Here is a 14150-nt window from a genome sequence, read left to right on the forward strand (position 1 = left end):
TCCGGCGCCCCCCAGTGACGACATTTTCCATCACTCTGTGTTCTTTCCCAAGTACCGTCCCAATCATTGCCCTGTTTAGTTCTCACGGCGCTGTGAGTGCGAGAGGATGATCTGGGTTCCCATTTTACAGATGAGCAGGTGAGGCCCCTGCTGGTAAGCGGTAGAGCCAGGACTCCGACGAAGGGCAGAACATCTTCCATCGGCCCTGACCACTCTCCGTGACCTCTAAGATCCGCAATCCTACGAAGTCCCCAGTGAAACAGGAAAGTCAGCCCCAAAGACCAAACCCGCTTCTCTAGCCTGTAACCCAGCTGCTGTACATGCCTGGTGCGCCCCGGGAAAGCGGTATGCCCGCCAGGTGTGTCCACCTTGCCGTGAACGGTCCCGAGTGCTGGGCACCGGGCTCGGACCAGCCTAAGACTCTGGCTTTGACTGTGGCTAAGACTATGGCTGAGAACAAGGCAGCACAGCCCCTGCCCCCATGGGATGTGCTGAAGAGTTAGAGGGGCGGGGCGGGGAGCCCGACCCAGATAATGCTATGAAGACTTACTTGTCACTGACACTTGCTAATCACACTCCCCCCTGGTCCCCCGTCCCTGTACACCTGCTCAGCTTCTCACTTCACGCTGCCCCCAGCTCAGATGCCGTCTTCGGAATGGACCCTCCCAGGCCAAACACCTCCCTTGCCCCGCTCGGGTCTTCTTCATGTTACCTCTTACCCCAACGTATGTATTTAGGACTGTTCTCTATAGTCTCTCCCTCACCCCCAGGAACGTGACCTCCAGGAGAGCACGGCGCGGTGCCATTGGTGGTGGTACTGGTTCTCCAGTTGGCTTCCTTCCTCCCTGCCCCCTTTCCACTGCCTAAAGCTCGGACGAACGATAGGGTTGTGCCAGGCTGTTATGAATGTGGATGTTGGGGGGTTTGCCCTAAAAGAAGGACTTACAGGGACTAGACATTCTCAGCAATATCTGGAAAGGCGTGGCTTGGTGTTACATGCAGACCTTGCACCTAAGGCCACGCTTGGAGCCCTCGGACGCTGAATCGCACATCTCTTGTGGCGCCATCCAGTCCCCTCCACCCCGTCTCCCTCTTTCTGTGCAGCTCTGGCCAGCTTTGTGCAGGGCCACCTGGGTCAGTGGGATCAGGGGCTGGCGGATGCCCAGGGACAGGCCTGAGATGTGCTTCCTAAGGCTCATCCACGGGGCTGGTGACGGAGCACCAGCTGCCCAGGGTGCCTGCCCCACAGACCCTCTCCCTGGCCTTGCCACCCACCTTCTCAGTCTCCCTCCTTGGTTCCTCACTCATGCCCGCTCCTGGGTACACATCCCAGGTCAGCTGCTGCATACTCTGCTCTCGGGAAGACCCGGGCTGGACCCATTTCCAAATCGCCTATGGTGTCCCCTTGACACGTCACCTCTAGGTCCCTCAGGGACCTCTCCTGTCCCATCTTTGACCTTGAAATCTGTCCCCCAGGCACTTTGGTGGTGCCCATTCTGCTCTCAATGGGATGAGTATCAGAATCTCCGCTGGGTCCTCCTAATGTCCAGCTAGCTCAGTGCCCTGCTCAGAACAGAATCCCAGTAACCACTGGTTACATGTGATAGTGCGGTCACAAATGCATCCACACAGAGGAATAGGGAATGAAGCCTGTGCGTAAGGAGACTGCCAGAGGCCACGAATCGGCCTTCCTCACAGAATGCTGAGTTAATCACCATTCAGAGTACCTGGTATGACTCAGAGGCCCAGGAACTCTTTCCATGGTCCTGCTTGAGGGTCAGCATCCTTCTCCTGGAGGAATCAGGGTGAAGGATTGTCCAACACTCAGGCAGGTCACAGAGAGGCTGAATGCCTTGCTATAGGTTTTTCTCTGATTCCAACCTGTCTTCAAGGGGGTGTAAGCCTGAGGAAGTATTACCGAGGTGTTATTTTGAAACCCATGCCGAGAGAGTATAAGGCTATCTCTTATTGATTCAGAACCAGTAAAGGGAAGTGCAGGCCTAGCAGATTTTGCCCCAGTGGGCATCCCTACAGGGGCATCCCTGTTAGGGCACCAGCAAGAGGAACAGACTCCGTAACAGCAAGCTTCTCTTCCCGCCACTTCTCCGAAGTTTGCCAGCATGGGTATCTCCAGCCTTTGTCCGAACTCCACCTGTGCCTGTGAATGGGTAACTCCCTCACCCTGTTACAGGCGTCTCCCTCTTGGGGCAACAGCTTTCTATTAAGAGGTCTGAATATAATTCAGAAAGTGCACACCTCTTTAGAACAGGATTTCATTTCTAAGCTGCATTTGAAGTGATCTCACGCCCGTTAGGAAGCCCACACCTGCCAGATCCCCTCAGGTGTGTTCCCTCTTTTTCTTTTTTTCTAACACTCAGCTTTAATAGCCTTTTTTTTTTTTTTTTTTTTTTTTTTTTTTTTGCAGTACGGCGGGCCTCTCACTGTTGTGGCCTCTCCCGTTGCGGAGCACAGGCTCCGGACGCGCAGGCTCAGCGGCCATGGCTCATGGGCCCAGCTGCTCCGCGGCATGTGGGATCTTCCCGGACCGGGGCACGAACCCATGTCCCCGCATCGGCAGGCGGACTCTCAACCACTGCGCCACCAGGGAAGCCCTAATAGCCTTTTTATTTTTATTTCTTCTTTTCCATTCTAGTTTACAAGATATATTGAATATAGTTCCCTGTGCTACACAGTAGGACCCCATTGTTTATCCAGGTGTGTTCCATCTTGATCACCTGGTGGACTCCCCCTCCCCCTGCCCTCCTCAGCACCTGTCTGAGAGACCTCCACAGGCCAAGGGTGACAAACAAACTGTAGCATCCTCGCTGACAGGAGATGAAGCCTGCTGGACCAGTCTGGCCAGTGTCTATGTCCAGCAAACACTGTCCACCGTGCCAACTTCCTGCGCCCGGGCACCAGGTGTGGGGCAAGGCTACCTCAAGGTGCAAATTCTCTCTCTCCCCTTTCTCATGTCCCCAGGTTCTCAGTCTTGGGGCTCTTCACCCTTGGCTGCATTGCCTGGCCTGTGTTCCTGGCCAGCCCATCATCCGAGGGGATGGACCTCGGATTCCATCCCTCCTCCCTGGAGCTGATCACAAAGGGCGCCTCCTCGGGTTTCCTGCATGCTTTCTCCTCCCCATCTTCAGTTTCCTTGCTCCTGCCTTCTGCCTTTGCTAAGGTTTCTCTGTGCTTCTCATCCTACAGTTAACATTCAAATTGGTTGACAGCCCTATTTTTTTTCACTAGACAGATATTTATTTCTCCCTGTTACCCATTCTTCCCTTAGGTTAGTATAACACAGGACACTAAGGGAAAATAACCCTCTCCAAAAATGGGCTGGAGAAAGAAGAGGGACTGGTTTTCAACTGGATCGTTCAAAGAGTTTGTCGTTCAGCATCACACACAAACTCATTGATCAGAATTTTGAGTACACTAACAATGACCAAGAAAGGGAAAGAAAAAAAAAAAACAAAGAAAACTATTCATTTTATCTTAGGTAGCTGAATTCATAGAAACATTTCCTATTAAAATGTGGAATAAGAAGCAACTCCCACAATTTAAGTAATTTCTATCCCAATCTGAATTTAGACACAAATTATAATACTATGCGATATTAGCCTAAGTTAACATGGCAGTGAGAGTTCTAAAGTGCTTACTGACCGTAACACCGGATTCGTTGTTTCATAAACAAGAAAACAGCCTTGTTTTGGAGAAATGAAATGAACCAGGAATATAGGGCCAGACCATCCAGTGCCCTTTTCAAAAAGAAGAAAACAGAAAGTCTGAGGGTTTGGTTTGGGGAAAGGGGAGGTTTACAGGAAGCATCCACCCTGCCAGCCAATGGCAAAGGCTAAAATAGTTTTCAAAGGTACAACCTGAGTCCTCTGAAGAAAGGAGTGGCAGCCCTCTTGGCGTCTTAGCTAGAAAATGAATAATTCAGAGTCAAGTGCAGGTCCCACTGGGTGGAGCCTCCGGTTGCCCGGTGTCCAGACTTCCCTGCTGCCAGCCCCCCTTGTCCCTGCTGAAGCTGATGCCCTTACCTCCCCCCGCCAACTCTCCCAGAATTTCAGTGAAACTAGGCTGCCTCTTGCTCAGGCGTTCACTCCGTGGACACTTTCTGATGAACAGGCACAGTCCTAAGCAGGAGGAACACAAGATTAAGTGAAACACAGTCCCTGAATTGTGCACCCTTGGTGGGAAGGTAGAACGGTGCAGACACTGTGGAAAACAATATGGCGCATCCTTAAATAATTAAACGTGGGATTATCATGGGACCCAGCAATTCCACTCCTGGGTGTATACCCAAAAGAACAGAAAGCAAGGTCGCCAAGAGATATTTGTACACCTATGTTCATCGCAGCCTTATTCACAACAGCCAAGTGGAAGCAACCCAAGTGTCCATTAGTGGATGAACAGATAAACAATATGTGGTCTCTCTATATGATGGAATAGTACTCAGCCACACAAAAAAATGTTCTGACGCGTGCTACAATATGGATGAATCTTGATGACATTATGCTAAGTGAAATAAGCCAAATACAAAAGGACAACTCTATGACTCCACTTAGATGCAGTACCAGGAATAGTCCAATTCATAGAGATGGAAAGTAGAATAATGGTTGTCAGGGGCTGGGGGAGAGGGGAATGCGGAGCTATTATTGAATGGTTATGGAGTTTCAGTTGTGCAAGATGAAAGACTTCTGGAGATGGATGGTGGTGATGGTTGTACAACAATGTTAGTGTACTTAATGTCACTGAAGTGTACACATAAAATGGTTAAGATGGTAACTTTTATGTTGTGTATATTTCACCACAGTTAAAAATAATTTAAGAAAGAAACCAAGCATGGTGCCTGCTCTCAAGGCTCCTGAAGTCTGGTGGCCCTGGGACAATGGCCTCCAAACCTGGTCTGGGCACTTGCACAGACATGCTGGTGTCCACAGGGGTGGGGAAAGATTACATCTTTTATTTATACATACTTTTATCTCATCTTTTTTCAATATCTGTATAGAATATGTTAATCCAATAGCTCGTGGTCATACTTTAGAGGCAAAAATTGGTCCTATATTAGGAGTGCCCTAAAAATTCTTCACTGGTGGGGATTGATGATGGAAAGTCATCTGGAGCCCCCATCCTGGAGGAAACTTCACAGAACTGGAATTGTTTCCTCCTTGGTGTGGGGTAGAGGTGGCGGTGGGTTGGGAAGCATCATAAATCAAGTTGCGTTGGCAATGACAAGTGACAGTGGGGATGTGGCCCTTGTCCACCAGGCCACCAAACTTGTATTAGGAAGGGCAATTGAGGGTCCAGAAACAATGACCCTGTTCCCCTCCCCTTTCTCCAGTGGGGTCAAGGAGAGTTCAGGTGTTACTCTCTTTGGGGACCTTTTTCTGCTGCTCTGGGGACTGCTTGTCACCGTTCAAAACTGTGAATGGCTGAGCCTTGCAAAACCATTGCTGCGTCACCTCCACCTCTGATCTTGGGGTCAAGCTCACCCACTTGCCCCAAAATGAGAGGGTTGGGGGGCTCTCCCTACCAGAATAAGAGCCTGCCATGAGATGTCCCACTGTGCTTGGTCTTCTTATAGCCCCACTCTCAAGGAACTTGTGACAAACTGTTCCAGGACTGGGTGGATGGCACTGTCCAGGGTTGACTTCTTCCCGCTAGTCCTCAGAAGTGTCCTACGGCAGCCCCGCCACTGACCACCCTCTGTCTTCGGTAAATTCCAGTTCTACTCTGGAGGGAGGAGAATTTGCTGAGGTTTCCAAGGAAGATGCTCATCCCTGGTCTGGGCAGGCCGGGAGACACTGGTTCCTTGTGCATTGGAGGAGGAGGGGGCTGTGAAGTCTGGAACTTCTATAGCCATCTCTCCCCTGAGGACAAAGCCTGACAGCAGGGAAGCCAGAGTGGATGCACAGAAAGCAATCAGGCCCCTGATGACGTGGAGTAGGCAAATCAAAGCATCCCTGAAGTCCACCCTGCTCTAGACTGACCAGCTGCACATGCAAATTAATCCCAAACACTGTTTAAACTCGGTTTGAGTTCATGACCCAATGCATCCTTATTATACAATGGCTCTCTGATTTGGTCCTATTTCATTTTATTTAATCATTTTTTTAAATGAAGTATAGTTAATTCACAATGTTGTGTTAGTTTCAGGTGAAGAGCAAAGTGATTCAGCTATACATATACATACATTCTTTTTCAGATTCTTTTCCATTATAGTTTATTACAAGATATTGAGTAGAGTTCCCTGTGCTATATGGTAGGTCCTTGTTGTTTACCTGTTTTATATATAGTAGTGTGCATCTGTTCATCCCAAATTCCTAATTTATCTCTCCCCCACACACATTCACTGTGTTAAATTAGAAAACTGGTAACCATAATTTTGTTTTTTATGTCTGTGGGCCTATTACTGTTTTGTAAATAAGTTTGTTTATATCTTTTTTTAGTTTACACATATAAGCAATATCATATGATATTTATCTTTCTCTGTCTGACTTACTTAGTATGATAATCTCTAGGTCCATCCATGTTGCTGTAAATTGGCATTATTTCATTCTTTTTTATGGCTGAGTAATATTCCATTGTGTGTGTGTATGTATGTATGTGTGTGTGAATGTGCATATATACATATATCACATCATCTTTATCCATTCATCTGTTGATGTGGTCCTACCTCATTTTTATTGCCGATTTGATAGACCAAGAGATTCTCCTTGGACTTCACTCAACCTGGAGCTATTTCTGGTGGGACACGGATGATGGCTTCTGTGCTCCATTCACTCTCAGGAGCCAATGAGTTCCACCCTTCATCCTGAGGTCTCTGTTCATCCTTTTGACTTCAACACCACTTCTCTCCACACATGGACCCAAGCCCACCCACAAAAGACAAATCACAGGAGGGAGAGACTATACCCTGTGTATTGACTTGGAGCAAAGGGGAGGGCCAAGCGCCATGATTTCAAGCATCTCTGTTACTCTCACTCAATTCCCCATAGTTGCCTCATTTTCTTCATATCTTACCTGTCTATTAGGGGAAAGAGGGACATGTTTATGTTTTCTTATATCTCAGCTAATTGTGTTCACAGGATGCTTCCTGCACTGTGATTTTTAATCTCATTAATAGGCTTAAGTCCCATTTTAATTTTATCTTGTACTGTCCTGCTTCTGTTCTATCAATCATGTCACAATGTAGAAAGTAATCAAAGTAACATAATATTAGCTTATTCTTCCCCGATTCATGTATCCCAGTCGCATTTATCTTGCTGTTGATCTTTCACCTTATTTCTTTCGAGGATTATGTGAACATGCACGTGTGTTAAGTTAGAGAAATATACAACCTTGTAAGAGGGAGCTATCATTTGCATAAAATACTGCCACCTGACAGCCTTGTAAGCCACTGTAGACATGACAGGGCTTAAACGTGAAGTTCAAGGCTACCTCGCCATACACAGCAGATGTCTTCCAGGAAAACCCAGTGTATGTCAAGAATACTGTAATTGGGTCATTCTTGAAATACACAAAAGGATCCAGATTTTTTTTTTTTTTTTTTTTTTTAGTGAACTGGTGGTGAGTCATTTTCTACAGTTAACCATGATTATTAAATTATTAATTATTTGCCAACGTTGCTCCAAGTTTAAGTCGTTGCAATGTTTTCTTAAGCAGGTTGTACTGACTGAGGGCTTCTCTCTCCATCAGAGAGCTCCTTAAATCACATGACCCCATTGACTGCAGATGATTGGCTAAGAGGTGGAAGCTCGATTCAAGCTTAGCCAATCAAATTTCCTCAGAGAAGCTTTGTCATCGGGAACAAAGAGAATGAGCCAACTAGCTGAGGACTGCCGTTTAAGGCTGACCATGCCAGGACCATGTGCAAGGGGATGACCAGAGAAGCTGGGCTGCAGAGAGCAGAAAAAAGCAGACTGGCAGTAAAGATGAAAGGGGAGAGAGAGCTTGCCAGGGCACCCTGGTCTGGCTGGCCGGTCCTCACTATATTTAGGATCCGAGGAATACACTTTTATTCTGACCACAAATTCCACATTACTTGCGCCTACACGAGCAGACGTTTTTACCTTGCAGTCGAGCAGTCACACCGACTAGGATTCATTTAGCTCTGCAGGATGAGCACAGGGAGGCTCTCATCCACACCCCGTTCTCAACACCAGAGGCTTCTCCCAGGCCATCACTTTCCCTTGCCCTGTCTTCCTTTCTAATTCACCAGCTGCTCACTCATGAATGGCTTCTGGAAAGGGCTTCAGGGAAACACTGTCAATGATCTTCGAAGACGCCCAAGTCCTCATGATGGGAATTTCCAAGTTTTTACCCACTCATGTCTTGGTTATAACTAATGGAATTTTCAAGTTGAAAGGAACTTTATATTAAAAGACCAAGTGGCCCAAATTTTGCCCAAATTTGCAAAATAATCCTGATTTCAAAGATTCTGTTCAATGTTCAATCAATCAATCATTTTGGTTTCAGAAGATGTTCTTCCTTCTTCTGCTGGGGATCAGAGGGTAAGAATGGACACAGTAGCTAATCTCAAGGAGCTCTTGAGAAGGTCAAACATATACAGTGGAAGTCTTGTGGAAGGTCAAATATATACAGTGTGTTAGGATTCTGGGGGTTGCCAATGACAGAAACCCACCTGCACCAGGCTGGACAAAGAGAGGAACCCACTGGCTCAAGGAATCCATGGATGGATCAAAGAATCACAGTGCCAGAAAGGCAAGGACTTACTGGGAATCAGGAACAACTGGATTCTCCATCTGGACTCTCCCTCTACCTATACCATGGAGGCTTAGTTTACTTAGTAATGGGTGGGAGGAGATTGTCTCCCATACAAGATTAGAATAAATATCAAATTTTAAATACCTCCGAGAAGTGCCTAGGATGATGCTCCTAGTAGGAGCTCGATAAATTTCCCTATTTCCCCTTATAGGTGTCTCACGGTAATGAAGCCCAAGAACATACAATTTGTTACCCAACATGCTTTGTGTGGGGTGTAGTGGAAAATGGACAATGGGAGGAAAGGGAGGAAAAGAAGAGATAAAGGAACTTTTGAGTCACTGGAGAGAATCTTTCAGGCATTTCTGAGTCCAACAGAGATATTCTCTCCTCACAAAAACCAAAGAGGCGTATTCAACCTCGCTGCCTGCCAGGATAGTTGCAGAAATTGTCTCGAAGAAAGCCTTATCACAAAAGAAACCACACCTCCTAAATAATGCACAGATAAGTAAAATATTAAAATGGAACATCTAGAGCTAGAAAAATAGAAATGTATTTACAGCGTTTATAGAACTGAGTCAGAAAATCGCTGTAGATTCAAGAATGAACTTGGACTCAGAGAGACTGAAAACACCCTGAAATTAGGATATAAGTATTGATTTAAAAATAAGTGAGGGGCAGTGAAGATGGCTTCGGCAGTGGGACAAAAAACTTGGACTTTTGCTGAAAGTGGGACAAAGATGAATATGAGAAGCTCACTGAGAAGAGGCTCACAGAAGAGAGAGAAAAGAAGAATGGAAAACCAGTGCAGCCAGTCAAGCGAGAGCTTCTCCAGCATAGGGACTACAAGGTGGACCTGGAATCCAAACTCGAGAAGACAATTGTCATTACCAAGACCACCCCACAGTCTGAGATGGGAGGACACTACTGCAATGTCTGTGACGATGTGGTGAAAGGCTCCATCAACTGCCTGGATCACATTAATGGAAAGAAACATCAGTGAAACCTGGGCATGTCTATGCGTGTGGAACATTCCACTTTGGATCAGGTGAAGAAATGTTTCGAAGTCAACAAGAAGAAAATGGAAAAGAAGAAGAAGGATTATGATTTTGGGGAAAGGTTGTAGGAACTCAGAGAAGAGGAGGAAAAGGCCAAAGCCTACAAGAAAGAGAAACAGAAGGAGAAGAAAAGGAGGGCGGAGGAGGACTTGACATTTGAGGAGGAGGAGGAGACGGCAGCTGTGATGGGCTTCTCTGGCTTTGGTTCCACCAAGAAGAGTGACTGAGGCTTTCTATGCTTGGCTTTTTGCCAGGCCTAACTTTGTGTATGTGGGTGTCATTTTTGGGGGAGGTACTGGGGAAAGTCCTTAAGAGTGGCGATGGAGAGGGCTAGAGGGTGGGTGCTTGTGGTTTCCCTCTGCCTTGGGAGAGAGCACAGGATGCAAAGGAATGTGCTGTGGCATGTTCCTTCAGCCTCAGTATTTCACTGGAGACAGAGGACCTCTGATCATCTCAGTTCCCAATGAAGAAAAACCTCTGCTTCTGAGCCTGCTTTCCCGACACTCCCCCTGCATGTTTTCCTTTTCATCTGTCCATCTTATCTGAGCATCATACATTTGTCCTGTGTTCTGCCTTTGTTTTCATTTTTACTCTTGCTTAGCCTACAGAAGAAGGGTTCTCTGGGTCCCCAGTTTCCAGCTGATAGCATATCCTTGACTGGCCCCTCCTTTCCCCATTCTCCCCCAACCCCGCCCCGTGGTTCTCTGGCCACCTGTGCACACGTGTGTACTTCTGCCTGGGTCATTGGTATGTGCAGGTCTGTGTGCATGAAACTGTCACACAGAGGAAGCCTGAACTAGATCCTCAAGAGCATTGCTGCCTTGGGGACTGGTGTTCTCAGCTTCCTCAGAGCATGTAACAGGAAGTTAAATGGGAGGAGTGTTCGGTGTAGTTTTTGTCTGGTGAGTTTTTTAACCTTTGTTCTTCATATGTAAACTGTTCAGCTTTTCCTATTTGTTTCATTTTATTGAGAATTACTCTGTTTTTGTCTTCCTTGTAAGCAGGCTCTTGGAAGAACCTGTTTGATGCAAAAATGAAAAAGGAGAAAACCTCATATGGGAGCTCTTGGGTCTCAGAGGCTGTTCAACGTGTATAATAAATGGCATTGACTGGGCCTATTTCAAAAAAAAAATTAGTGAGGACTTCCCTGGTTGCTCAGTGGTTAAGAATCCACCTGCCAATGCAGGGGACATGGGCTCGAGCTCTGGTCCGGGAGGATCCCACATGCCACAGAGCAACTAAGCCCGTGCGCCACAACTACTGAGCCCATGTGTCACAACTACTAAAGCCTGTGCTCCTGGAGCCCATGCTCCACAACAAGAGAAGCCACCGCAATGAGAAGCCCGCGCACCACAACGAAAAGTAGCCCCCGCTCGCTGCAACTAAAGAAAGCCCGGGCATAGCAAGAAAGACCCAATGAAGTCAAAAATAAACAAATAAATGTATTAAAAAATAAAATTAAATAAAAATAAGTGAGCATTCTTAGAGCAACTGCCGTGGGCTGATACTGGTTAGTAGATTAGACATAGACAAACTCAAGGAGACTAAAAGACCCAGGACAAAACTGCTCTCACCATCCCTAGCTGAGGTTTCACCCTGATGAGGAGAGATCCGAAGGAAATGATCAGAAGTGAGGAAAAAGATTTTTTTTTAAGGGCAAAGGTGCTGATTATAATATAAAAAAGAAATAACTGAAATTTCCAGGTAAGAAAGCACATTATTTCAACACCAATTATATAACATAAAATTGTACACACACAGAAAGCAACACAAAGGGAATGTGACAAAATATTACCAGTGGTCTGCTTGTGTGGTGCTACTATATAGGCAATTTGTTCTTGCTGCATTTCTTTTCAGCAATGAATATGCAGTACTCTTCATTAAAAACAATTTTAGGGAAATGTTTAAAAATGATTTCTGTTACTGCTGAAGAGTGGCACCTGGGAGATCAAGCAGATATTTGATGAGAAGTACCTGGAGCATAAATTAGGTGCAGAACTGACACTTACTGGGTATTGGTATTCCAGGTGCCAAGCAGAGGGCTTCATGGAGAGAAGGTGCTCATCTAATCCTCACAAACCCCCCCACACAAGGGGTGGGGGTGAAGGGTGAGGTGAAGCATGAAAAGTGTGACTCCCTGGGGCAAAGACACAACATGGAGGTGGGCTGAGGTCTGACTCCGAGCCCACCCTCCAGACCACTAGGGGAGCAAGTCACCCCATCAAAGCTCATCCTGCTCAGTAAGATGCTCCATTAAAACTAATACAAAAGTTGCTCATTTAGTTCTCATAAAGGTCCTGGGGCAGGTGCAGAAGCCAAGTCTCAAAGAAGTCAAGCAAGCAGACCACAGGTGCACAGCTGGAAAGCAGCAGAGCACAGATGTGGTCCTTCTCCCCGATTCCCATCCCACGGCTGAGATTCCAGCTCTGCTCGGCCCACCTCAGTCCAGGGGTTTTCCCAGGAAATGCAGTAGCACATTCAGCAGGGGATTATCAGGTACTTCCCAGGGGCTAATCACCAGGGCCCCAAAGACAACATCCCCGCCTGAAGGAACACAGATCCCCTGGGATGTGGGCATGCGCACAATCACAGCATGCAACATGACTGTTATGGTCATAGGTATGAGATTAAAAATCTTCCATGGAAGACCCAGGAGGGTGCCCTAGTGGCCCAGGAAATAAGGAAAGAAGCCAGTTCGTGTCTGTGGCAGGTCTGCATATGGTCATCGATTTCTCCTGTTGCATTTGAGGCCTGTGACCCGCGAATCAGACTGGGGCACTCCTGAGAGATTCAGCCTAACACAGAATCCAGAGGTGCCTCCTACCTTGATTCACCTCCCATCCTCCCCTGAAATGGGGTTAGCACCCTGTTGATTTGAACGTCTTTCATCAGCAAATGCACTACAGGCTACATATCATGTATGGTGCTAAGTGGAGGCACCATCTCAGGAGCCAAGCTTCCTGGGGACATTCAAACTCCTGGTCTGGAGCCTGTATCCCAGAAGGGCCAACTGCGGCCATCACTCCATCTACTGGGTCAGATTTAGTGACAGCCCACAGTGAGCCGACTCGGACGGTAGAGAGGGAATAACAGTGAGAAAGGGAGCCGAAACCCTGATTTCAAGTTCTGTCACTAATTGGATTCTCTCCCCTCCCTGTACCTTTCACCCTCTTTTCCACAGTCAATGCTCTTGCACACCAGACTCGCCGAGTGTTGTAACTGTGATTAGCTTTGGTGCTGGCTGCATTCTAGGTTGAACACAAGAAAAAACAAAGCATAAAGGAGTTAAGAACTCTCTTGACACCACACAGCCAGCTCGAGGTGTCCTTCCCATTTATTCTAAATGGAAGCTGTTTGGGGATCATCTTAAATAGGAGCTAAAGACTCTACCCTGAAGATTATTTCCAGGAGCAGAAGCAGAAACTGGTGAAAACTGGTTAAACCAGCAGCTTTGGGAAGCCTGGTCTCTGGGGGAGCCAGAGGTCAAAGTGGTACCCTCCTCCCCGCTTCTCTCCCCTCTGCACCCTTTGTGGGGTGGGTCCCTTCCCCCTGCACATCTTGAATGGAGTCTTCTGTCCCCACGGAGTAAAACCAAATAAGGACACTCAGATGTCTGGCTTGATGGGATGAGCGCAGAGTGTGTGATCTGCAAAGCCAGACCCACCAACCAGAGGTCAGGGTGCTGCAGCTCTAGTCCCAGCACTGCCACTTGTTCTGTGGACTGAACAACTGGAACTTCACGGTCTTTTCTGGTAAAACAGAGGCAATGTTTGCCTCACTCACCTTAGATAGTAGCCCATTAAAACAGACCTACTAGAGAATGGACTTGAGGATATGGGGAGGGGGAAGGGTAAGCTGTGACAAAGTGAAAGAGCGGCATGGACATATATACACTACCAAACGTAAGGTAGATAGATAGTGGGAAGCAGCCGCAAAGCACAGGGAGATCAGCTCGGTGCTTTGTGACCGCCTGGAGGGGTGGGATAGGGAGGGTGGGAGGGAGACGCAAAAGGGAGGGGATATGGGAACATATGTATATGTATAACTGATTAAATTTGTTATAAAGCAAAAAATAAAAAATAAAAAATAAAAATAAAAAAAAAATAATGGGGACTTCCGGGTAAGATGGCGGAAGAGTAAGACGCGGAGATCACCTTCCTCCCCACGGATACACCAGAAATACAGCTACACGTGGAACAACTCCTACAGAACACCTACTGAACGCTGGCAGAAGACCCCAGACCTCCCAAAAGGCAAGAAACTCCCCACATACCTGGGTAGGGCAAAGCGGAGAGATCCGCACACAGAGGATCGGTGCCGAGCGGCACTCACCAGCACGAAAGGCTTGTCTGCTCGCCCGCCGGG

At 47.2% G+C, this 14150-nt stretch overlaps 1 pseudogene across 1 annotated transcript; it reads left to right on the top strand.

The window, feature by feature from the left end:
- Window positions 1–347: 347 nt before the first annotated feature.
- LOC309816426 lies at window positions 348–10314 on the top strand (annotated as a pseudogene). The gene is made up of 6 exons: window positions 348–498; window positions 613–725; window positions 2050–2168; window positions 2980–3178; window positions 8942–8951; window positions 9399–10314. The product of its transcript is annotated as an uncharacterized misc_RNA (transcript).
- Window positions 10315–14150: the final 3836 nt, after the last annotated feature.

Source organism: Mesoplodon mirus, assembly GCF_964341445.2.
Source record: "Mesoplodon mirus genome assembly, chromosome: 2".
NCBI classification, from domain to species: domain Eukaryota; kingdom Metazoa; phylum Chordata; class Mammalia; order Artiodactyla; family Ziphiidae; genus Mesoplodon; species Mesoplodon mirus.